Below are 10,109 nucleotides of genomic sequence, written 5' to 3' on the forward strand. Positions count from 1 at the left end.
CAGGTTTGAGACACCTCAAGACCTTCCCCAGGGAATATTCCCCCATCCATGGAACACCCACCTTGTGGAAAACGTTTTCATACCCCTGAAACACAAGGAAGAAACATCCCCTCAGTATCCCTTGATCTGCTGGTACTTGTCATCTCCTGCAGCCCAGAGCAAACCCGGGGGAGCTGCCAAGAGCAGATAACTACCGTTTCCATAGATCAGGAGATGAATCATTCACCGTATTTTTAGCAGGTCATTATGGGCTGGCAGCACAGTTTGCAAACTGACTGGTGGGGCTATTGATGGTGTTAGCATAACCTTCCAAAGGAAACATAAACTGGGAGCTAGAACAAAGCAAATGGAAGGACTGGAAATAATAGCTCGCAAATTTTAGGTGTCAGTGAGAGATTAGAATAAACAGACTTCATGGGAGTCTCCTACTCAGTCACAGCTCTCATTTAAACATGATGGAGCGAAACAAATACAAAGGACAGGCTGTATATTAAAGATGCCAGGATAAGGATTTATCTGCCTCCCATTGAATATTTACCTGCCCTTGGTAGGGATGCTGCAGCTGCTGGGAAAAGATGGATCCCTGGAGACGGAGAGGGAGTTTTTCACCTCACTGCCTGGTTCAGGAGCAGGGAAGTCCTTTTGGGTTTGGAGCTGCATCAGGGCACCTCCTAGGAGTCACTGAGACATGGCCAGGACCTGGGTTTGCAGCAATTGGGCTCCGTAGCATGAGGGGGCTAAAAAGCTTTTCCCCCATCAGTGGGCAAAGCTTCCTAAAATGTGAGTTCAACAAAGAAATACTAAGCTACATATTAAATATTCATCTTTTAACAGCTACTTCTCTTCTACTGGCAGTACGATGAGTGCCGTTCCCGGAAGAAAAACAAGGGAATACAGAGTCATAGAATCATGCAATGGTTTGGGTTGAAGGGACCTTAAAGCTCATCCAGCTCCAACCCCTGCCACGGGGCAGGGACCCCTTCCACTGGAGCAGCTTGCTCCAAGCCCCTGTGTCCAACCTGGCCTTGAGCACTGCCAGGGATGGGGCAGCCACAGCTTCTCTGGGCACCCTGGGCCAGCGCCTCAGCACCCTCACAGCAAACATCCCTTAGTGCCTGGAAACAAAACAGAACCAGAACGGTGCCAGGCAGTTGCCCACAAGGGCAGGCCACCCTTCAGCTGGGTCACTTAATGTCAGGCACCCAAAACCCCGGCGGGCAGATGGAGGAGCTGCAGCTCACATGTCCCCACAGCAGCCATGCACTCTGGACAGCCACATCTGTGCCACAGCCCCAGCCTGACAAGGCAGGCCTGAGCCTGGGCTCACACATACCTTCCCAAATGTGGAGGGATGCTTTGCAAACAGGATCCCAAACATGGCTCGGGCAGGGTGCTAGCCACCATCAGCTTTCCAATATTTCATGTAAAATGGGCTTAATCTGAAGTGCTCACAGAGCGTTTGTCACGCTCGTGTTTGTCAGCTGCACAGCTGCAGATTGATGTACAAAGGCATCAGCACCAATGGAGCAACCCCATCCATCTCACAGAGCTTAATGTAAGGATGGGCCAGAACCCCCCGTCTGCTGGGTGCACCCCCAGAGCGTGAGCAGCAGCTCAGGGAGGGGATCCTGCCCCTCTGCTGTGCTCTGTGAGACCCCCCCTGCAGCCCTGATCCAGCTCTGGGGCAGCAGCACAAGAGGGACGTGGAGCTGTTGGAGCGAGGGCAGAGGAGGCCATGGAGATGCTGCGAGGGCTGGAGCAGCTCTGCTCTGGAGCCAGGCTGAGAGAGCTGGGCTGGGGCAGCCTGGAGAAGAGAAGGCTCCTGAAGGGGAGACCTTAGAGCAGTTTTAAGGTCCCTTCCAACCCAAACCCTTCTGTGATTCTATGATTCACTTACCAATCAAGGAGCCAAACAGGCTCACAAGACTCTTGCACTCATCCTTGTTAGTGATTTAATACCACGTTATTCAATATGCTCTTGCTGAGCAATCATTAGGCAGCACAGCCCATGCATCAGTATGGGAGCTGCCTGCTCGTGCATCACCCAGGACGAGCAGAATACAAGCAGGAAGAGGTGCTGCTGCTCGGGCTCGGGTTACCCCTGCAGCACTGAGGGCACAGTGCTGTGGTGTCCCTGCAAACAGAGCCCCTTGCACCATGCGTCAGCCCTGCTGCTGGCCTGGCCACCCCCGGGAGCAGGAACACAGCAATGGGGTGTTTCTGTTGCTACCAAACCTCATGCAGGATGGAAATAGAGCCAACAAAAACATGCGGGCAGGCAAAGGGGACCTGTGCAGGCTGCTCCTTAGGGGGTTCTCACATTGAACAGACCACAGGAGGCACAAAACCCCTGCACCCCCAGGCTGGCCACCCACACCGGCTTTTAACAGCTCCAAAATACAACCACAAAAGGGCCCTCACTTCCATACCAGCCTCAGCTGCTCTCAGCAGCCCTGCAAGGGCTAAATCTGGCTCCAGCTTTATCAGCTGCTGCAGCGGTCGTCAAATTAAAGGGCTCTGGTTCAAGCCTCAAAGGCAGAAAAGATGCTCTGTGTGGCACAGAGAGGTAAATGAGAGCACAAGACGTGCAGGGAGATTGCAGGAGACAGGGTTTGATGAGATAAAGTTCGTGTCTTTTCTGAAGGGGGAAATTTGGTGTCAAAAATGATCAGCACTCAAGAAGGTGGCACAAAGCAATGCACCTGAATATCCGAGGGCAGAGGAGAGCCGCTGCCTCATTATCTGCTTCACAGCCTCCTAATAGAAAGCCCCATCTCCTTTATTAACAGGATCTATAAAGCTCATTTCTCAATAGGTAATGAAATAGTACCTGTCCACTTAGAGTAATGCAGGTAGTTAATGGAATCAGCTCGTCCTCCCCTGCATGTCCCTGCAGATCTCATTATAAGGTTCCCAGCACAGGCACATCCCTCCATGAACGGCTTGTGTGAACAATACCCTGCAGCAAATACTGGAGCAGATGGCACCATTCCCAACAGCCAGGCAACATTCCCACCCTAAGGAACAGGCGAATGGCTGGACAAACACCATCCTCAGCTGGGATGGCAGCAGCTGCCTGACCCTGTGGATGGGGGACATGTGAAAGGCACAGCACCAGCCATCTGTGCTGAAAGTCCTGCAGTGGTTTTGTTTGGGGTTCTCTTTGAAGAATGGATTTAATATGGAGTAAATTGAATTGAACCTTTGCTGAAAATGGAGGCATTTGTTTCTTCATGTCTCAGGGGCAGTTTTCGTTAATTATATTGAGCCCAATGGCCAAGTTGGCAAGAAATTTGTTTCCAAGGAAAAAAAGTGAGTCAAAGGTTCAGCAGGATTTGAATATCAAATAGAATAAATAACTTATTTCAGCATTAGGGATTAAGAGTTTTACCACCCGAAAAGTACCTCTGAAAATTATAGGCACTGTGTGCAGGCTGCCTGCAGAGACAGAGCTGGGACCGAGCTCCAATGGGGACGTGCTGCTGCTGCAAGACAGCAGAGCCCAGCACGGACCTGATTGAATTCACATGGTCCTCCCAAGCCCCCAACCTCACCAATAAGCACCCCAGTGCTGAAGCCTTCCCCTTTCCAGGTGGCCTGGAGCTCCCATCCAGCCCAGTCCAGAGCTTGGGGAAGGAAAGTGGCTGCAAGATGAGTCCAAGGAGACCACGTCCCCTCTAAAATGGAAGATCAAATCAAGTTCAATGAGCCAAATATTTGGAATCTGGGGGAAGTTTCAGGATTTGGGATATCTGATTGCTTTTACTTGTATTATTCTCTGTGTTTGCTTCCTTTCATGATCATTCCCTTCTCTATTTTGCCTACAAGTAGAAGCGTCTTAATTTGACTTTCTGGGATACATCTTTCCTCTGATAACTGTTTGTTTTGGTATATCATGTGTCACTATTTCTGTATCTCCAATCTAAACGTCCCATTTCCCCACCTTAACACTTCGCTGGAGCGGGCTGTGAACTTGCTTCTTGGCTGAATTCACTTCCCAAAAGCAGGCGAACCGGTTCTGAAATGAAGCTGGGAACAGAAAATATGACTTGTGTGGCTGGAACTGATCTGTTTCTGCTCTTCTGTCTGTGTCCAAGCAAAGAATTCCTTTTACGTTCATCTGTCCTCATGGAAGCCGAGAGAAGGACAAGAGATAAATGATGAACATAATCTAAATATAAAGATTTTCTTCATTCTTCGAGCCTTTGTGACACACTCCCTTGGGAAATATTCCCAACTGAAATGGAATTTCGCTCTGTTCTTCACAGACTTCATGTTGCTCTTGTGAAACACATGCAGCCTTTTAAAGCCAGTAATTACGATGCCGATAACTGTGTCTTGGTGAGGACACAACAGGCACCCTGGAAATACAGACAGGCATGGAAATATTGAAGAAAACCCCACCTTATTATGAAGCTTTCCGACGCAAACTCTGCAGATGATCTGGATGAAGGTCCATTGGGTGAAATGTATTAACCAGGGGCTATATATTAATTGTGTTCAGGTTGGTCCCTGACCTACAAAAGAGGTGTGGATGGGCTGGAGAGGGCCCAGAGAAGGGCCACAAACATGATCCAAGGGCTGGGCAGCGAGGGAGGAAAGGCTGAGAGAGCTGGGACTGTTCAGCCTAAAGGAGGCTCAGGGAGATCGTATATCATCATGTGCCAGTATTTAAGGGGTGGCTACAAAGAAGGCGGAGACTCCCTGTTGACAAGGAGTCCCATGGAAAAGACAGGGGGTGATGGGCACAAGTTATTGCTGGGGAGATTCTGAACTGGGCACTAGAAGATTTTTCACCCTGAAAACAGCCAGCCATTGGAATAACCTCCCCAAGGAAGTGGTGACTCCCAAACGTTGGACACTGTTAAGATTGGGCTGCACAGGGTGCTGGGACTTCCAGCGTAGGTCATGCTTTGCCTAAAAAGATTGGACCAGTTGATCCTTGAGGTCCCTTCTAACTCAGGAGTCTATGATCTGGATGGGGCTTGCAGCAAGCTGCTCCAGTGGAAGGGGTCCCTGCCCGTGGCAGGGGTTGGAACTGGGTGAGCTTTAAGGTCCCTTCCAGCTCAAACCAGGCTGGGATTCCGGGATTCTATGATTCACAGCTTTGAGCTGTTAAAAAGGCCACGGTGAAGCCAGCTTCATGCAGAGACCTGGACTGAGACCTGGACTGCTCTTCATGCTCTCGGTAGGACCAAGCACACGTCCTCTCTGCCTTACCCCCAGGTCAGCAGCACAGCAGGGCTGGGGATGAAGAGGTACCAATGTGACAGAAAGAGACGTGCAAAGAGTTCAAACACTCAGACCCAGTGGATATGTGATGAAAGACTTTGCATGCAGTGGGTGGTGGCACTGACCTAAACCTCTCATTAAACAAGATTCACAGCTGGGCTGTAAATCACAGAGGGGAGCTGCGGAGCAGAATGGATATTCCCACTCCTTATACGGGACCCCAGAGGATCCTTTCCAGCTCATCTGCCAAAGGATGAATTCAGGATGAAATTGCTGCTGCCAGCAGGATCATCTCAGCTATATATAGTAGTGTCCAGATTGAGGACTTTGCAAAGGTAAATAAACTGGTCATGGACAGTTACTTGAAGAATTTAAGACAAATGTATGTCTGAGGAGGCAGATGGGGCTTGGTTTTGAATGTGGAAGACAATCTGAATGTGGTACTGTTGTACCTTAAAGAAATATTGCTGTCACTAAGAACTGCTACTCATTTTCTAAGAGTGAAATGCAGTTTAGGCTTGAATTTACTGGTTATCCTCGGAAATGGAGGTGTCTGATTTCTCAGGGAATTAGCAATCTTAACCTTGTTCTCCTCTGGAAGGCGCAGATTTTGGAGCCAACAAATATTTCTACATACGTTAGAAATACATTTAAATAAATGTCTAGTTCTAATGACTGCAGGGATGATGAATCAGGAGAAAGGCAGAAGGAGAGCTGGTAGTTTATGAATTATTTCAGTATTGATGCAGCACTACATTGAAGCTGGAGCATCGCCTGAGACTTGCATCTTGCTGCTGCTCTGACCAACTTTAGGTCTCCAAGGAGTCACACCTTCAGCATCCCTGCCATCCCATCCTGGTTCTTCAGGTGGGTTTGTGGGGTACCTGAGAGGATGAGGACCCAGGAGGGCAGAGCAGGGGGGAAATGAGTATTTTTAGTTCCAATTAACACAGCATTCCATAGGGACAGAGGAGAAAAATGAACCTCAGTTGTGGCCATCTCCACATCAGTACAGCTTCAAGTTCTTCCACTTGTTGCATCCAACTAAAAGGCTGTTCGGAGTTAATTTAGTCATTCCAAATAACCTTGCTATTTAGTCAAGATACAGGTGGGATTCTAGCCAGGCAATCCAGATTCTTCATTAATTCTAGACACTAATATAGACTTATGATTTTTAGGCTTTTTAAGAGCAGCTTCTCAGCATTCCACATGCAAGACATGTACCTAAATTTCTATTGACCAACCTAATTAAAAGAGTGAGAGGAAACGATTGCAGAATCCTTTGTGATTTCAAAGACATCAATACCTACAGCCACTAATTCAGATTCACTCTCCTAAGCACTTCGCATCGATCAGCAAATGAATTTTGCTGTTAATAGATCAAATACTCTCAGTTAATATGAGTTGCTAATTGGGTTTAACTGGCAGGGCTGCATTGCCGGGATGCACCACCTTGAACTGTGCACTGGAGGGATGCACTGGGATTTGTTTCTTATGCCAGGATTGGGCTCCGTGCTGGTGGGTCCTTGTGAGCCAGGAGTCCCTGTGCTTAAATCTCATTTTGTAAGAGAATCTGTTCTTGTCCCCACTTGTGACCCCTGTGCTGGAGAAACAAGAGCATCACTTGCCCTTAGAGCAGGGGACATGCTTGGGGTGGGAGGGTCTGAGTGCAGAGGGGGCTGACGGGGAGTTTCATGGCAGTGATGGAGAAGCAGAAGCCTGCTCGTGCTCCGCAGCAACATAAAAAGCCCCATATAATTGGCTGTTTTTCAGAGAATGGGGTCAAGTTCAAAACATCTCTTTTATTCATCAGATCCTTCCCTTTCTTTCCACTTCTGCCCTTGGCAATGTGTCAATAGTCCCAGTCTGAACCAGCAATGGAAAGTCAGAGTTTCTATTAAACACACTCATTTGGAGGAAGCAGCACTCTTGGGTGAGAACATAATGCAAGAGGAACATGGAACTGCTGGAGTGAGTCCAGAGGAGGCCATGGAGATGCTGCGAGGGCTGGAGCAGCTCTGCTCTGGAGCCAGGCTGAGAGAGCTGGGCTGGGGCAGCCTGGAGAAGAGAAGGCTCCTGAAGGGGAGACCTGAGAGCAGCTCCAGTGCCTAAAGGGGCTGCAGGAAACCTGGAGAGGGGCTTGGGACAAGGGCCTGTAGGGACAGGCCAAGGGGAATGGCTTGAACCTGCCAGAGGGGAGACTGAGATGAGCTCTTAGGCAGAAGCTCTTCCCTGGGAGGGTGCTGAGGCGCTGTCTCCATCCTGCACCACTGAGCTTCTTAGCAAGACATGGGAGAATCAATATTTTCCTAACGGAAGACGATATGAGGGAGGAACTTCAATTGCATTTGTCTGTCAGCTCCTGCACACAACAGCAGATAAAAATTAATGAAGCACTTTGTCAGGCTCAGACTCATCTCAGTGTTTCACAAACACATGCTTGCGATGGTTTGGAACCTGTACCAATACGATAGTGCATCTGCTCTGCTGGATCAATGCCTTTGAGTCTACTAAATCCCTAAATATGCAGGATGCTGAGCTGCCATTCCCGGTTCATTCTCCAGCACAGACCTACAGCAGTGGATAAGAAGCAGCACTGTCATATTTCTGTGTTCATGGTCAGGGGTGAAAGGAAGGGCCAGTCTGCAGCTCTGCAGAGTGGGCAACTGAGATGGAAAGTATGCACAGCCCTGCCTGACAGCCCCTGCATACACAAGTTTATGTAATTATGACAAATAGTGGATTTCAATTGCAGCAACTTTCCTGTAAGTAAAAGCTGGGAGTTTCTAAGAACCCTTCTGACTAATGTGGTCCCGCTCCTGGCTGTGCTATGGCCGGGAAACGGAAAAGCCCTTCATCATAGGGCTATAACTGCGGCTGCAGCTGATAAATGCCAAAACAAGCTCCAGTGAGGGGAACCTGAGACTGGGAGAAAGCAGAAGGTACTGCCTCCTGCACCCACTGCCATTTGTAATGCTGGGAGCCAGCAGCCAGGTGCTGCATCTCCTCTGCTCAGTGCTGCAGGGATGGGGAGCAAAGATCCCAAGAAAAAAGGTCCCATCATGGAGGATGCACCACTCACCTGGTGCCTCAGTGCTCAGCACATCCCACAGCGTGTCCTGGCTGCTCCAAGCATCCTCATGGGTGATTCTGGATGGAGATACCCACATGTTCCCTTCCCCAAATACCCCTCCTGGCTGCAGAGCGGGGATCATGGCCACATCTGCCTTCAGTGCAAAATGCACCACCTCCGTGACAGTGGTGCTCGGGTGAAGCTGTGCCCAGAGAAGCTGTGGCTGCCCCATCCCTGGCAGTGTTCAAGGCCAGGTTGGACACAGGGGCTTGGAGCAAGCTGCTCCAGTGGAAGGGGTCCCTGCCCGTGGCAGGGGTTGGAGCTGGATGAGCTTTAAGGTCCCTTCCAACCCAGACCATTCTGTGTTCTGGCCTGGCCAGCAAGCTGCTGTGCTACAGAAGAGGCAGGGCAAGCACTGTCAGAGCTTTCAGTACCAAAAGCCAGCTCTGCTCTCATTGATTCCCAAGGCACCCACTCTTCCCAGCAGATTCCTGCTGCTGTGAGGACAAGGACCATTTTGCCTCCGGCATCCCTCACCATGCAGGTTCACAGCACAGCACATCACAGGGCGAGGAGCAGAGCTCCGTGCTGGGTCCGTGCCACATCACATCACTGCCCCCTGCGCGCTGCTGAGCCACCTCAGGCTGCGGTTCCTCACAACAGGCACGGTTTAATCAGTCTGACTCCCGGGCTCAGTGTGAGACAATTATCTCCCAGGGAACAAGATGTAATCTTGAGTCAATGCAAGTGTGATCTGGGCCTCAACATGAAAAGAGAAATTCCCCTTGAAGTCTAATGCAATCCGAATCCACGGCTGCAAAATCTAATCAAAGGATGAAACGTGTCCTTTTAACTTCAGAAAGAATGCAAGATGTGAAATACGTGATAGATCTGGAAGGGGCAGCTGGGATGACTCCAGGAAAGTCATAGAAAGAATGGATGCTTAGAGAAGATCCCAAAGGATTACCTTCTGCTCAGATTTACAATCAGAAGTTGCATTCTCCTGCCATTCACTTCAACCCCTCCGCACGAAGAGATGAGTTTCTGGCATGTCCAATGTGAGGCCAAGCCCCCAGTCTTGGGTAGGACAACCTCAGAGCCAGCTTTGTATTGAATGTGTTAAGAAAATCACTGAGCAATTCATTGAGAATTCAGCTGCTGGCAGTTTCATCCGTCCTTTCCCCATATAAATGGCACAAAAGAAATCCACATGTGCAGAGGGCAGCAGGTGGAGAACACAGAAACACACAAGCTGTTCAGGTGATAGTGGATATTCCTTTGATAGAAACCAGACACTTGTGCCCCTTTGCAAACAGCCAAAGACCAACCGTTCCCACACCAGGACCTGGAGCTCATTGCACAGCATTGTGGCTGCACACTTGAAAATGTGTGTATCTGTGAGACTTCCTATGGATGGGCTTTTACCTTTTCACCTGCTGCAACCAGTAACCCACATTTTGGAGGAAGAAAAACTAAACCAGACACCAACACGTTACACACAGTGCCCAGCAGCCCCACCGCAAGCTGCAGTGTCCTGACCTGGAGAGGACCAGCAGATCCAGCACAAAACCAGGTCTCCGCTCAAATCACAGCTCTGTCAAGGACCATCCTCACAGATGGTCATAGAATCCCAGCCTGGTTTGGGTTGGAAGGGACCTTAAAGCTCCTCCAGCTCCAACCCCTGCCACGGGCAGGGACCCCTTCCACTGGAGCAGCTTGCTCCAAGCCCCTGTGTCCAACCTGGCCTTGAACACTGCCAGGGATGGGGCAGCCACAGCTTCTCTGGTCCTCCCTCACGACTCAC

The sequence above is a fragment of the Psittacula echo genome, assembly GCF_963264785.1.
Source record: "Psittacula echo genome assembly, chromosome: 7".
NCBI classification, from domain to species: Eukaryota; Metazoa; Chordata; class Aves; order Psittaciformes; family Psittacidae; genus Psittacula; species Psittacula echo.